This window comes from Leucopleurus acutus (genome assembly GCF_964270905.1).
Source record: "Leucopleurus acutus genome assembly, chromosome: 3".
In the NCBI taxonomy this organism is placed as follows: domain Eukaryota; kingdom Metazoa; phylum Chordata; class Mammalia; order Artiodactyla; family Delphinidae; genus Leucopleurus; species Leucopleurus acutus.
In genome coordinates this window covers 15,735,140-15,751,041 of record NC_139145.1, presented here as the reverse complement: position 1 = coordinate 15,751,041, position 15,902 = coordinate 15,735,140, and positions in this window count along the sequence as shown.

Here is a 15,902-nt window from a genome sequence, read left to right as displayed (position 1 = left end):
TTGAAATCCCCAAATTTCCTTTGTTAAAAACTGAATTGGACAAAGATAGCTCTAAAGCTTCCCAAACTGAATTGAATGCTTATTTCGACTGGTGTTTTGAGGCTTCCAAATATTATCAGGAGCCTAAAATTGCCTCTCTGCAAAATAAGGTTTTAAAATTAACTGAGGTAAACAAATGATTAAAGAAAAATAAAATGGCTTCCAAAGCCTCATGTTCCTTTTCCCCCAGCTTCTTTGTCTTAGGCCCCACCTCTGGTGCTTTTTCTTCCCTTGGCTTCTCATGGTCAGGCCCTGCCTCTGGCCCCTCCTTCCTCCTTCCCTTCTACACCACTTGTACCTCCTCTATATCCTCAGTTCCCTCATACTAATTATTTCACTGAACTTCCCTTTTTCCCTGAAACTTTCCCCACCTCCTTTCCTTTAAGCTATCAGAACCTGTCTTGTTAAAATTAAGCTTTCTGAGCATCCAGAGTCTAAATTCTTAATTTCTTATATTCCCTGGACTAAAGCTGAACTGTGAGCCATAGTCAAAGATTTTCCCAAAGTAGCAAATAATCTTGTAGATTGGCTGTGGAATTTAATATAGTCATTCAAACTTACCAGCCTGGTTTCTCTGACTTATACCAGCTAATTACCATGCTTGTTGGTGAAGGCCAGGCCAAGTATCGGTTGAAAACCACTAATTGGGAAAATCCTGAAAGGCCTCCAGGATTGCAACTGGGAGACCAGCACCCTAACTTACTATATAATCAGGCTGGAGCAATTGATAGGCAATTTCATGAAGCAATTCCTAAGGCTTTTCCAAAACCTGTTGATTGAAACAAAATTCACACACAAATCTGACAAACCTATTCATGACTATTATAATCAACTTCAGATTATTTTTAAAGAAAATTCTGGTTTTCCTTCAGATGTTGATTCCACCTCGGTAGGTTTTAACTGTTTATTAGTGAGCTGAACAGGAATCTTTCCCTTCCAGTAAAAAGGATTAGAATGGAATGGGAAACAATGTCCACTCCAGATTTAGTTAACCTGGCAAACAAGCCCTCTCACACTCTAGATGATTTACCTATAATAAAGACACTAAAATTCTTAATCTTCAACTCTGGCAAATGAAGGCCACTAAATGAAACCAAAATCCTCCTAGTTTCTGCTATTATTCCAAAGATCCAGGACACTGGAAAAGAGACTGTTACAAATTTAAGTGCTTCAGGTACCTTCAGGCCTCTAACTAGCCTTTCCAACGTCCTCCTAATTCTCAATCCTGAGGCTCTGAGGAACTACAGAGGCTCTTCCCAATCTTTCCTCTTAATCAGAGAAACATTTGTCCAGATTGGGGATCAATCTCTTCCCAGTCCTAATTGACACCACAATGCAATTTTAGAATATTTCCACCACCCCAGAAAGAAACTCCTGCCCACGTGCAGCCAATCCCTGTTTCTACTCCAGCTCCAGGCAAACACCAAGCTACTTTGTGTCTCTACAGATTTTATGGCTGGTTTAAAAAAATAATCTTCATTATTTTACTTTGCTCACAACTGCGTCTCAATAAATACAGTAAAACAACATTTAAAAAAAATGACGCAGCCCCTGCCTCAGAGTACTAAACAGTTCAAATAGTGGAAATCTCTAATGAACCTCAAAATGTTCCTGTCTATGAATCTACCCACTTGTTTAGGCCCTTTAAGAGATAATACACCCTTTTTTCATTAGTTCCTTTGCTTCTACACATTTATTAGCCTGAGACTTTAGAGAAATATGCCAAAACTTCTTTCTTACAAAAGGGGGAAATAATTCTAGAATTTGACAGTAGATCATAAAAGCAGCCAACCAGGTGAATTAAATTTCCCTTTGACATCTTTCATTTGCTCCATCTCTGAGTGTACTAAGGTTGATTCTGGAAACGCTGATCATTTGTTCCAAAATCTTCAACTGATACTGGCAAAATTCACAGCACACCTCTCGTCAAGGTTCAAATAGATCTCTCAAATAATCAATAGCCTATAGTAAAGAAGCCCTTCAAGGTATAAAGCCCATAATAGAATATTACAAGGCTCAAGGCCTTGTTATCCTTTGTATGAGTACCTGTAATAGTCCTATTTTACCTGTGAGAAAACCTAAGGGTAGAAGGGGAGGTTTGTCCAGGACCTTCAAGCAACAAGCAACACTATTATCTCTTGAAACCCTGTAGTTTCTAACCCTCATACACTACTAACATCCATTCCCATTGTAAGCAAATTCTTTACTGTAATAGTGCCAAACATCACATGGTAATGGAGAACAACCTGGGAAGAAAATAACATACAATTCTAACAATAACACTGATATTCAGGAAAGTCCAGAATGGCTCAACAAAGAAATTACAAGATGGAAGCAGAGAATGTGGGAAACGACAGAGGAGAAAGGAAGACTGGAGCTCTCAAATGTATGGATGCAACAAGCTGTTAGAGATAAAGTGAGCCAATTAAAGACATTGGCCAGACCATGCTGAAGATGATCCGTTTTCTTAACCTTATTAGAGGTCACCGAGATGATGGAAACTCAGAAGTAGAGGGAAAGAGAGCAAAAAATGGTGTTTGCCCTGTTCCTCCATCAGAAGTCAATCAGAAAGGTATCACTGATGACGGTAACACACATGGCCCTTTAGATAGTCCCAAAAGAGAAAAAGAACTATCCAGAGAATTGTTGGAAGAAAACCAAGGGATTGAAGAGCTTATAAGACAAGTAACAAGTCTCCAAACTGAAAGAGCACCTTTGCAGCTTGAAAATTCACAGCTTGAAACTGAGGTTCAGAAGCTCCAGCTGAAGCTTCAAAATCAGCCTGAATTACAAGAAGAAGATGTCACACAAATTGAGAGAAAGTCAAATGAGGAGGCAACACACTCTGTAGAAACTGAGAAGAAACTTTCCAAAGTGTGCAGGAGCCTGAACTCCACATGTCAGATCAGCAACTCTACAAGAAGTTGACTAAAGACATGAGCACAGAATTTGAGAGAACAACTTCCTCCTATCAAAAGAAGAAACTCTTGTATGAGAAAAGAGTTCAGGAAAGCACGATGGTAGTTCTGTTGATGGAGAGAAAGCTCCACAAGCTGAGGAAAGAGAATGATCATCCAGGGAAACGCTGGCTAAATTCAAGTTCTCAAGTGGGCCTTATGCTCCCGCTGCTCCACCTACAGCCCACAGAGGCCCAGAAGGAACAGGGGGTCCCCTGGGTCCCTAGGAGAGAGAAGGGTCATGCTGAGAGCACTCTGGAACCCAGAGCCACCTGCAGGTTTGGCTCAACTTCACAGCAGCCAGGCCCTGGACACCCTCAACCACAGCAGAACACCTGCCTGTGCTTTCTTCCCTAAAGTCATTTTGATTCCTCTCTTTAGTTTACTTTCTATTATTTAATTGATGCTGCAAAAGTTCTTATTGAAGTTTGATATAGTATTATTATTGTAAGATAGTGTTTTTAAAATAAAAAATTGTTTAATATAATTCATATGAGTACATAGTTCCAGGTCATGAGACCCTCTAGAAATACATAGGTCTTTATTAAATTTTAATAAAGAATTGCTATTTACTACAATCATCAGTGAAATTTGACATGGTAGAGATGTTTGAACAATAGAAACCAATTTGTATGATAATAGCTGTTACTATAAATGTATATATAAATTTACCTGAATAAAAATATTTTTTACCCACGCCACACAGCTTGTGGGATCTTAGTTCCCCAACCAGGGATGGAAATCGGGCCCCCAGCAGTGGAAGCACAGAGTCCTAACCACTTGACCTCCAGGGAATTCCCAAATAAAATTTGATAGGTTTTTAAAAAACAAGGCAAAAAAAGAAATGCAAACAACAACAGCATTCAAACTTCATAATGTTTTTATTAGTTTAACCCTTACATTCATAGATTAATTTAGGGCAGTTGACATTTTGCTATCATATGTTTTTCTTGTATTTTTTATATTTTGTTATTTTGTTTAAATAATATTTGCTGTTTAACTATGTCTAAATTTTTTTTCCAGTCAAAATAAAGATTTCCCTTAATGACACACACACATACACAAGGACAATGCAGATATAAGGCACCGTAGTTATGTAATTATATGAAAAAATTGTAAATTAAAGCAGCCTTAAGTATTTTTTTATACTTTATTGTTTTGTTTAACATAGTGTTCTTTAAAATTTTCTAAATTTTATGCAGTCAGAATAAAAAATTTCCCCTGATGACAGACACATGCACACACAAAAGCACAATACAGCTGCAAAACTCTTTTACTAACAGGTAAAACTAAAGTGAGCCATACATCTTGAAAAATAAATTATAAATAAAAGGAGAAAGAAAAAATTACACCCACACTATTTTAATATACCTAAAAGTTTCCTAAATTATACACATTCAAGGAGAGTTTCCTGATGAATCAGACAGAATTCCAACAAGAAGCACTTCATCCCAGTGGTGTAGGTGAAGAGGCTGTAATGGAAGTGCATGTTCCTAATCTTCAGATGGATAAGGGATTGGACGAGGGACACTGAGGTCCCCAGATACTAGCAATGGGAGAGCAGTCCCCACCCATGGGCCTGGAAGGTGGGGGTAAAAGAAGCATCATCTGATTCCAGTGAGGAGATATCCAGGAGCGCAGGAAAGCTGCCCCACCATCTCTCTTTTTTCTCCCATTTACTGCCGGATCATAGGCATCCAGTCACCAAGAGGGCCTGGGGTGGGGCTGCCCAGAAGAGAGAGTCTCCTGGGACAGCACAGGCCAGACCAGACAAGGGCCCAGAACCCATGGAGAATAAGCAGGACACTTGACTTATTCCATCTAAAGTGTGTGTGCATTTATTGCCTTCATTCAAATCCATTTACTTAATAAATATTTGTTGAGCTTCCAAGATGTGTTTGGTGTTGTTCTAGGCACTTGAAAGGCAGCAATGGAAAAATCAACCTAAAGTGGCCTGTGAACCCCCAGAACTTATTGTAGAGAGGGGTAAAGTCAGAATAAAAAAATAAATATATAAAATAAGCTATGATAATTTGTCCTTTGCAGACCTTCACAGGAAGGCAAGGGGGCATCAGTCACAATGGGTTAACACCCAGAAGATGACATTTACCTGGGAGTAAAGATAAGAAGAGACAAGTGGTAGTAGCTGTAGCTCTCTATTTGTTTGGAATCAGTCTGCAGTTCCCATTCTTTGAGGTCTGCTGATTTAATCCTGTACCCAATCTCTAGTTCATTAATTATTGCTGGAGTCCACAATTCCATTTCCTTGGTTACTGTTGGTTTCTGTTATGTGTATATGAGGTGAAGCTAATTGCTAAAAGAGAATCTTGGAAGCCAAAAATCTTAGGTATTGGTTTGTCTCCAAATAAGCCCAAAGACCTAGCTAAATCTCTGGCATTCCTATACACTAATGATGAAGAATCTGAAAGTGAAATTAAGAAAACACTCCCATTTACCATTGCAACAAAAAGAATAAAATATCTAGGAATAAACCTACCTAAGGAGACAAAAGACCTGTATGCAGAAAATTATAAGACACTGATGGAAGAAATTAAAGATGATACAAATAGATGGAGAGATATACCATGTTCTTGGATTGGAAGAATCAACATTGTGAAAATGACTCTACTACCCAAAGCAATCTACAGATTCAATGCAATCCCTATCAAACTACCAACGGCATTTTTCATAGAACTAGAACAAAAAATTTCACAATTTGTATGGAAACATGAAAGACCCCAAATAGCCAAAACAATCATGAGAACAAAAAATGGAGCTGAAGGAATCAGGCTCCCTGACTTCAGACTATACTACAAAGCTACAGTAATCAAGACAGTATGGTACTGGCACAAAAACAGAAATATAGATCAATGGAACAGGATAGAAAGCCCAGAGATAAACCCCGTGCATATATGGTCACCTTATCTTTGATAAAGGAGACAGGAATGTACAATGGAGAAAGGACAGCCTCTTCAATAAGTGGTGCTTGGAAAACTGGACAGGTACATGTAAAAGTATGAGATTAGAACACTCCCTAACAACATACACAAAACTAAGCTCAAAATGGATTAAAGACCTAAATGTAAGGCCAGAGACTATCAAACTTTTAGAGGAAAACATAGGCAGAACACTCTATGACATAAATCACAGCAAGATCTTTTTTGACCCACCTTCTAGAGAAATGGAAATAAAAACAAAAATAAACAAATGAGACCTAATGAAACTTCAAAGCTTTTGCACAGCAAAGGAAACCATAAACAAGACCAAAAGACAACCCTCAGAATGGGAGAAGATATTTGCAAATGAAGCAACTGACAAAGGATTAATCTCCAAAATATACAAGCAGCTCACGCAGCTCAATAACAAAAAAACAAACTGCCCAATCCAAAAATGGGCAGAAGACCTAAATAGACATTTCTCCAAAGAAGATATACAGATTGCCAAGAAACACATGAAAGAATGCTCAACGTCATTAATCGTTAGAGAAATGCAAATCAAAACTACAATGAGATATCATCTCACACCGGTCAGAATGGTCATCATCAAAAAATCTAGAAACAATAAATGCTGGAGAGGGTGTGGAGAAAAGGGAACACTCTTGCACTGCTCGTGGGAATGTGAATTGGTACAGCCACTATGGAGAACAGTATGGAGGTTCCTTAAAAAACTACAAATAGAACTACCATATGACTCAGCAATCCCACTACTGGACATATACCCTGAGAAAACCATAATTCAAAAAGAGTCATGTACCAAAATGTTCATTGCAGCTCTATTTAGAATAGCCAGGACATGGAAGCAACCTAGGTGTCCATCATCGGATGAATGGATAAAGAAGATGTGGCACATATATACAATGGAATATTAGCTATAAAAAGAAACGAAATTGAGTTATTTGTAGTGAGATGGATGGACCTAGAGTCTGTCATACAGAGTGAAGTAAGTCAGAAAGAGTAAGACAAATACCGTATGCTAACACATATATATGGAATCTAAGGGAAAAAATGTCATGAAGAAGCTAGGGGTAAGATGGGAATAAAGACACAGACCTACTAGAGAATGGACTTGAGGATATGGGGAGGGGGAAGGGTAAGCTGGGACAAAGTGAGAGAGTGGCATGGACATATATACGCTACCAAACGTAAAATAGGTAGCCAGTGGGAAGCAGCCGCATAGCACAGGGAGATCAGCTCGGTGCTTTGTGACCACCTAGAGGGGTGGGATAGGGAGGGTGGGAGGGAGAGAGACGCAAGAGGGAAGAGATATGGGAACATATGTATATGTATAACTGATTCACTTTGTTATAAAGCAGAAACTAACACACAATTGTAAAGCAATTATACTCCAATAAAAATGTTTAAAAAAGGAAAAAGAGTAAGAGCGACTATATCAAGAAAGGGTCTACAGATATAGAGGTAATAATAGAATACATACATACAGAAGGTAATAATAGAATATTATAATAGGCATTTATATATTAAAAAAATCAACTACCCAAACTCAGTCCAAAAATGTATAGATAAAGTGAATAGATAAATGTATTCATTCATTACAAAATGAATTTGTAATTAAAAACTTTCCTACAAAGAAAACTCAGCCCCAAGTGGCTTCCCTGTAAATTCTACCAAACATTTAAAGAGAAAATAATACCAATTCTGCACAAATTCTTTGTGATAGTTGATGAAGAGACAATGCCTGCCAATTTATTCTATGAGGCCAGCATTACTCTGACACAAAAAGAAAACAAAGATATAATCAGAAAAGAAAAATACAGACCAATACCCCCAGCACATATAGTTGCAAACATTCTTAATAATGTATCAGCAAGTTACATCCAATAATGCATAAAAATTAAAATACATCATGACCCCGTGAGATTTCTTCCGGGAATAAAAGGCTGGCTTAACTTCAAAATCAATAATTCATCACATTAACAGACGGAAGGAAAAGAAACGAAAAGAAAAAGAAAAACCATACAGTCATCTCAAACACAATTTTTTTTTACATAATCCATCATTATTCCCAATAAAACTCTCAGCAGGCTACAAGAAAATTTACTTCACCAGATAAAGGATATCTATGAAAAACCTACAGCTCTTATCACATCTAGTGCTGAAAGACTGAACACTTTTTCTCAAATATCAGATACAAGACAAAGATGCCTGTTCTCACCACTTACATTCAGTGTTGTATTGGACATACTAGCCAGTGCAACAAGAAAAGAAAAAGAAACAGAAGTCATCCAGGTAGGAAAAGAAGTAAAACTGTCTTTATTTGCAAATGATATGACGGTCTATGCAGAAAATCCAACAGAATATCCAAAAACCTACTTGAACTAATAAATGAGTCAGAAAGATTGTAGGAAACAAGATCAAAATTTTAAAAATCAATTGCATTTTTTTTGGCCGTGCCACATGGCTTGTGGGCTCTTAGTTCCCCAACTAGGGACTGAACCCTTGTCCTCGGCAATGAAAGCACAGAGTCCCAATCACTGGACCACCAGGGAATTCCCAATTGTGTTTTTGTAAGCTAGGAAACAACCGTAAATTGACATTTAAAAAACCATACCACTTACAACAACATCAAAAAATGTTAAATACATAAGAATAAAAAGATGTGTAAGACTTGGACATTAAAAACTAACACAAACATTGCTGAGAAAAATTGAAGAGAACCTAAATAGATAAAGAGATACATCTTATTCATGGACCAGAAATCTTCTCCCTAAATTGACCTATAATTTCAATGCAATTCCATCAAAACCTTTTCAAGCTTTTTGTCTGGAAGCTGACAAGCTTATTCTTAATTCATACAGAAATGAAAAGGACTTATAACACCCAAAACAACTTATAAAAGGAGGTCTAAATTTATCTGACTCCAAAATTTATTATAAAGCTGTAATAATCAAGGCAGTATGATATTGGTATATAGATAACCTTAAAAATCAATGGAATAGAATAGAGAGTCTAGAAATAGACCCACATATATATAGTCAACTGATCTTTGACATGGGAGAAAGGATAGTCCTTCCAGGAAAATGTGCTGGAATAATTGGATAAAATATATCTTCCCAAACTTTGAATCTATAATCCACATCATATGCAAAATTTAACTCAAAACATATCATAAAACTAATGTCAAGCCTAGAACTATAAAGCATAGAACTCTCAAAACTCTATAAGAAAACAAACACCCAATTTTTTAAATTAGCAAAAGATTTAAACAGACACACTCCAAGGATGAGACACAGAGGCACATGACAAGAGGCTCATGGTTAGTCATTCTGGAAGTGGAAATTAAAACCACAATGCAGTACCATGCCACAAATATTAGAATGCCTAAAATGTAGAAGACAGACCCTACCAGGTGTTGGCAAGATGTGAAACTACCAGAACTCTCATACACTGCAGTTCAGAATGTGAAATGGGTCAACAACTTTTGAAAACACTGATAGTTTCTTTAAAAGTTAAACATATGTCTAACAGAAATCCCAGGCATTCCACTCCTTGGAATTCATCCTAGAGAAAGGAAAGCATAGGTATACACAAAGACTCACAAACATTTATAGCAGCTATATTTGTAATAGCCTAACACTTGGAAACCACCCAAATGTCTGTCCACAGGTGAATGGATAAACAAATTTGGTATCCACAATAGCAGTAAAAGGCAGTAAACTTCTGATAAACGCTGCAACATGGATGAATCTTGGTACAATCATCTGAGTAAAAGAAAGCCAACTAAAACTTGTATGCACAGAAGGATTTTATTTATAAAGAAATTTAGAAAATGCAAACTAATCAATACGGGGGGAAAAGGCAGATCAGTTTTTCCTTAGGGAGGCCTGGAGATTGGGGGCGGGGGGTGACGTTGTGGTTTCTAATAAATATATATTCAGTCTTCATCCTCATTCCTTACACAGAGCTCCTGAAATCCTTGCAATTGTCGTAATGAGGGCCATAAAGGTGTATTTTGTTGCTCACAACAAGTCCCTGCCAACCCCACACTTGAGTTTATGTTAATGAGGTGACTTTTGGAAAACGCCTAAGGATGGGGGCTGGTTGCCAGAGGAACCAACCCATGATTAGACAGTTGGAACTCTCAGTCCCACCGCCTGATTTCCAGAGAGAGACTGGAGGGTGAATCAATCACCAAAGGCCTGTGACTTAATCAACCATACTTATGTAATAAAGCCTCCATAAAAACCCAAAAGTACTGGGTTTGAAGAGCTTCCAGGTCAGTGAAAGTGTGGAGATTTGAGGAGAGTGGCAGGCATAGAGAGGGCATGGGAGCTCCATGCCTTTTCCCACAAACCACGCCCTATGCATCTCTTCCATCTGTCTGTTCCTGAGTTACATCCTTTAACAATAAACTAGTAATCTACTAAGTAAAATGTTTCTCTGAGTTCTGTGAGCCACTCTAGCAAATTAATCAAACCCAGGGAGGGAGTCATGGGAACCTCTGATCTACAGTCCACTGGTGAGAAGCACAGGTGACAATCTAGACTTGCAATTGGCACCTGAAGTTAGGGGGCAGTCTTTTAGGACTGAGCCCTTAACCTGTGAGGCCTGATGCTACCTCCAAGTAGATAGTGTAGGAATTGAGTTAATTGCTTGGTGGTTTTGGAAAACACACACATCGTAGGGGGTCTAAAGGGAGGGATAATGAAGGGGCAAGAAGAAACTTGAGAATGGTAAATACCTTCAGTATCTTAATTGTGGTGACAGTTTCACAGGTATATATGTATGTTGTCAGATAGTGTATTTCAAATGTGCAGTTTACTGTAGTCAGTCACACCTCAATGAAATGGTGACAACAGTAGTGAAAGCCCACATAACATATGAAAGGAGGTGAGTATGTGTACTGAGGCTCGATGGAGGAGCCAGCTCACTGGAAGCGGGGAACAGAGAAAGCTTCCAATCAGACCTGGGATTCTCCAGCTTCTTGCTCTTGAGCTTGGGCAACTCAGGCAGTCTCCTCATGCCTCAATTTCTCCATGCATGAAGCATGCATGAAAATGAAGACTCACATCTTCTGGGTCAGCTGTGAGCATGAGGCAGACAGAGCAGGAAAGATGCTGGTCATCAGGCCTCTGACAAATGTTTGAAACAATTAATAGTGGAGGGATGGTGATGGCAAACACAAAACCTGCCTTTGACAGTTTTGTATATTATACTCACATGTTCAACCCACCTACTCTGCTCTCAGGTAAGAATTATTATGACTGCTGTGTCAGTCAGTTCAGGCTGCATAACAAATACCGCAGACTGGGCAGTTTAAACAACAGACATTTATTCTCTCACAGTCCTGGAGACTAGAAGTCTAAAGTCAAGGTGTAGGCAGGGCTGGTGTCTCCTGAGGCCTCTCTCCTTGGTCTGTAGATGATCATCTCCTCTCTATGTCTTCATATGGTCAAACTTTTGTGTGTCTGTGTCCTAATCTCCTCTTCTTATAAGGACAGCAGTCATATAAGATTAAGGCCCACTCCAATGACCTTATTTCAACTTAATCACCTCTTAAAGACCCTGTCTCCAAATAGAGTCACACTCTGAGGTCCTGGGGGTTGGAACTCCGACATATGAATTTGAGGGGTCACAATTTAGTCAATAACAACAGCCATGTTGTAGACAAGCAAACTCATGTCCAGACCTGTTGTAACTTGCAGGAGGCTTTGCAGAAAGTGACCAACAGGCTAGAATTTGACTTTTGGGCAGATGCTGATCGGGTGCTTGAGATGACCATGGCAGGGGCCATTCCTGGCCCCAGGTGGATAGCTTGGCATTCTCCCCCTCCTGGTAGTGTAGGGATTTGAGTCAAAAAGGGGAGAATGGCCGACCTCCCCCAATGGAAGGAGTCAGGGAGGGGGTTTGGGTGGGTAAGCAGAGGCCAAAAGAAGTAAGCCGAGCTGGGCACTCCCCAGCAAATCAGGTGCCAGGGTGAAGGGTCCCACTTAAGCACCCAGACACTTCTCCAAGTTTGCACCTCCTCCTTTTCACCCCTGGGAACCCAGTTACCTGCATCTGGCATGGGATCCCCCAGGTGGGTCCTGCTGATAAAAAGAAACAATTGCAGCCAGTGGAGAGGCAGGGGTTGTGGTACACTTCCTTGAATTCAGCAACAACTGAGATCTACAGCATCCATCACCACTCAGGCAGAATGTGGATGAAGACAGGGACAGGCCTTTGTAAATATATACACCACTTCTTTATCCATCCACCCACTGACAGACACTTATGTGGTCTCCATGTCTTGGCTATTGTAAATAAGGCTGTTATGAACGTGGGGATACAAATCTCTCTCCAACATAGTGTTTTCATTTCCTTAGAATATATTCTTAGAAGTGGAATTTCTGGATGACATGGCAGTTCTATTTTTAATATTTTGAGGAACCTCTATACTGGTTTCCATACTAGCTGCACTAATTTATAACCCCACCAACAGTACACATGGGTTCCCTTTTCTTCACACCCTCACTAGCACTTGTTATCTCTTGTCTTTCTATGATAGTTATTCTAACAGGTGTGAGAGGATTCCTCATTGTGGTTTTGATTTGTATTTCTCTGATGATTAGCAATGCTGTATATCTTTTCGTATACCTGTAGGCCATTTTTATGTCTTTGGAAAAACGTCTATTCAGTTCCTTCACCCACTTTTTTTTTTTTTTTTTTCAGTACGTGGGCCTCTCACTGTTGTGGCCTCTCCCGTTGCGGAGCAAAGGTTCTGGATGCGCAGGCTCAGTGGCCATGGCTCACGGGTCCAGCCGCTCCATGGCATGTGGGATCCTCCCGGACCAGGGCACGAACCGGCGTCCCCTGCATCGGCAGGCGGACTCTCAACCACTGCGCTACCAGGGAAGCCCGCTATTGAGCTGTTTCATCAGCCTTTAAAAAGAAGGAAATCCTGCCATTTGTGACAATATGGATGGACCTGGAGGACATTATGCTAAGTGAAATAAGCCAAACACGGAAGGACAAATACTCCATGATCCTTCTTATATGAGGCATATAAAAGAGTCAAACATATATCAGTAAACAATATAGTGATGGCTATGAGGTGATGGGGGACAGGGAAATGGGGAGTTGCTCTTCAATAGCTATAAAGTTTCAGTTACACAAGATGAGTCATTCCAGAAATCTGCTGTCCAACATAGTGCCTGCCATTAACAGTACAAACAATATACTTAACTGTGCACCTTAAAATCTATTAAGAGTGTAGATCTCATGTTATTTGTTCTTACCACAATTTTAAACACACACACACAATGAAGGGACAGAAGGAAACTTTTGGTTGTGATGGATATGTCTATTACCTTGACTGTGGTGATGGCTTCAGGGATGTAGGCATATGTCCAAACTCACCAAATTGTATACATTAATTATGTGCAGTTTTTGTATATCAATTTTACCTCAGTAAAGCTAAGGGGTGGAATGTATTTGACCACAGGATCCTTTCTTCATGTAATACCTAATAAATATCTCCAGAACCTGGTTTTCTGAGAATCTTCCCATGGGAAACATGGCCTCATCCAACAAAGAGGCATTTTACTTTCTTGAACAGTGAAATGAAGGACAGTGCTTGAAGTACATACATCTTGGCAGAATTACTAAAATCTAGTGCAGTCAGCTGAAAATGGAGAGTCAGATTTGGTGGTGATGTCCATGACCGGAAAAAAAGGAAGGATGAGGAGGTCTACTGGGGACATTGTGATTATGAAGGTCAATGGAACAGCCTCTAAGGTCAACTGCCTTACTAACTAACTGTGTGATGCTGGACAAGTGACGGAACCTCTCTGAGCCTTAGCAGCTTCATCCATAAAAAGGGAAGAAAAATTAGAAATTACTTATTGGGAAGTTGTAGAATCCAATAAGATAAGCTGAGTAAAACTGTGCATGAAACGTAATAAGAATTCAATCACTATAAATTATTAGGACTTTATGATCACCCAAGGGGGGACATCCCCAACTATTGGGTATATAAATCTGATACTCAGGGGAAATGTGAGTTAAAATTGTGCAAATCATAAGGATGTGGCTTCTCTTTTCTCATGCCCTGTGTGTCTATCCATGACCATCATATGGCAACAGTGTCCCCCTCATTCCAAATTCCAGTATGGCTCCCACCCCCATGAAATAACCCAACATATATGTCTGGGCAGGGAACTCTATTTCTTTGAGGCCCATGACATTCTGTTTTTCTGCTTTCCGTGTTCAGCTCCTTATTACTCTCAACTGCCGGCCTTCTCCACATCCTTTTCATGCATTATCTATTTTGCCACCTGGTTTACACTTTTCTTAACCTATGGATTCTTCTATGCAATTTCATTCTATCCATTGTTTACCTTGTTCAATCATTTCTTCATCATCTGATATGTTTTTACTTTTGGAGTATATGATAGGTTCCTTCACCAAGCCCAACATGCCTCAAATCAATTGCATCATTTTGTATCTTCTCTTTGGGGTCATCACCATCAACCCAGTCACTCAAGCTAAAAAGGTTGAAGTCACTCTTGCCACATTTCTATCCTTCATTCATTTACAACATCAAGTAAACAACCAACGGCACTCACTTTATCTCCAAAGTATATGGGTATATATAAATATTAAATGCACAACTATAAAGCAATACAGACACATGTAAACATACTGTTTAAGTGTATAAATTACATATTCAAATTCTCCTTCCTCTGTCACTACCCCAGTTCAAGTCCTATCTTTTCTCAACTGAACTTCTTAAAGTCTCCCTGATCACCTCCCTGACCCTGGCTTTATCCCCTTCAAATCCACCTTCCACAGAATCTAAAACACAAATCTGAGACATAACTTCCTCACTGACATAATTCAATCACATCTCATTGACCACAAAGGAGTTAAGGTCCCTGGTCCTGGCCCTAAGAACCTTCCTTGCAGCCCTGGGCACATCCCCAGCCACTTCCTTCATCACAATTCAGGGCTGCAGGGCTCTCAATTCCATGGATCAATGAACTTGAGAAGAAAAAAAGTAAACTTTTCAAGTTCACTAACCTGTAATAACATCTAGCATTTCTTTGGTTACGGTTGTCAGCAACAAACTGCAATAAGGTTAGCAATACCTGTGACTTTGTCACCCACAGAAACCATAGACATTTTCATACATGATTTAAAATATAGTTCCTACTGGTATCTAAAAATATCATTCACACATATTCCTGCTGCAAATCATGGTGATAGTCCTGAAATTCACTGCACATGACAGTCTTTCTGTCTTTGGGGGCACATGCAACACAGCAGGCCAGCCATGGGCAGAGCTGTGCCCACCAGATGTGAAGTTCCGTGTTCTCAATTGCATGGCAAGTCTATGCTTTCTGATGTCCCCTTTCTACAAAGTTCTTTGTCCACATATTTGAAAACAGAGTTTTGTAAATACTTGGAAACACCTCAGGACTCTGAAAAGTTATTTCTGTCTTGATGGCATCAACATTGTGCCATGAACCTGCCATGCTTTTCTTTATCACACAGTACTGATGATGTTGATGGAGTCAGAGATGAACTCTTCGATCTCAGGACTGAATTCTTACTGCTACTGGTTCAACATTTGTAACCATCAAATCAAAATATGAACATGATGGATAGCCAACATGACATGAGCATGGATTGTCAAAATGACCTTCCCACACACAGCTTAATGTTCTTCTTCAAACTAAGCAGCAACTGTTTTCACAATCTTTTAAAATATGAATTTTAAATTGCCTACATATTAAATGTATCACCTTGCTGTTTAATGAGTTAACCAAAAGCCCATATATTATCATATTACAAAAGATTTGAGAATGTATTGCTGGTGAGAATGTATCTCAGTGCAACTGGTTTCTCTTAAAATATCATGTATTTTATTTTAGGCACTTAAATGCCTTTAAGCACTTTAGGCACTTTT